We start from the raw sequence: 366 nt of genomic DNA on the forward strand, positions 1-366 counted from the left end.
CTCCCCTTCCCCTCCTCCTCCTCCCCTTGCCCCCCGCCTGTGCTGGGGCTGACGGCCCCTTCTCTGTCTCGCAGGGCTCCGGCACCTCTACGACACCGACGCCTCCCTCGTCTAGGGCGTCTGCGCCTTCTTCCACCTCCGGCCACCGCAGCCTCACCGTCGATCCCCGCACGAGCTCGCCATCGTCTTCCTCTCGGTGAGCTGCACCGGTTCCCCTCCCCCCCTTTCTGTTAACTGAACATTGTCAGGTTTAGGTTCTGTTAACTGAAAAAGTTTAGATTCAGAAACATTGTTGGACTGATAGGAAGTTTGTTGAACAGAGCAATCTACACCTGTAATTTCTACTGTTATGCCTCTGTTGATTGT

Source organism: Triticum aestivum, chromosome 1A (genome assembly GCF_018294505.1).
Source record: "Triticum aestivum cultivar Chinese Spring chromosome 1A, IWGSC CS RefSeq v2.1, whole genome shotgun sequence".
NCBI lineage: Eukaryota > Viridiplantae > Streptophyta > Magnoliopsida > Poales > Poaceae > Triticum > Triticum aestivum.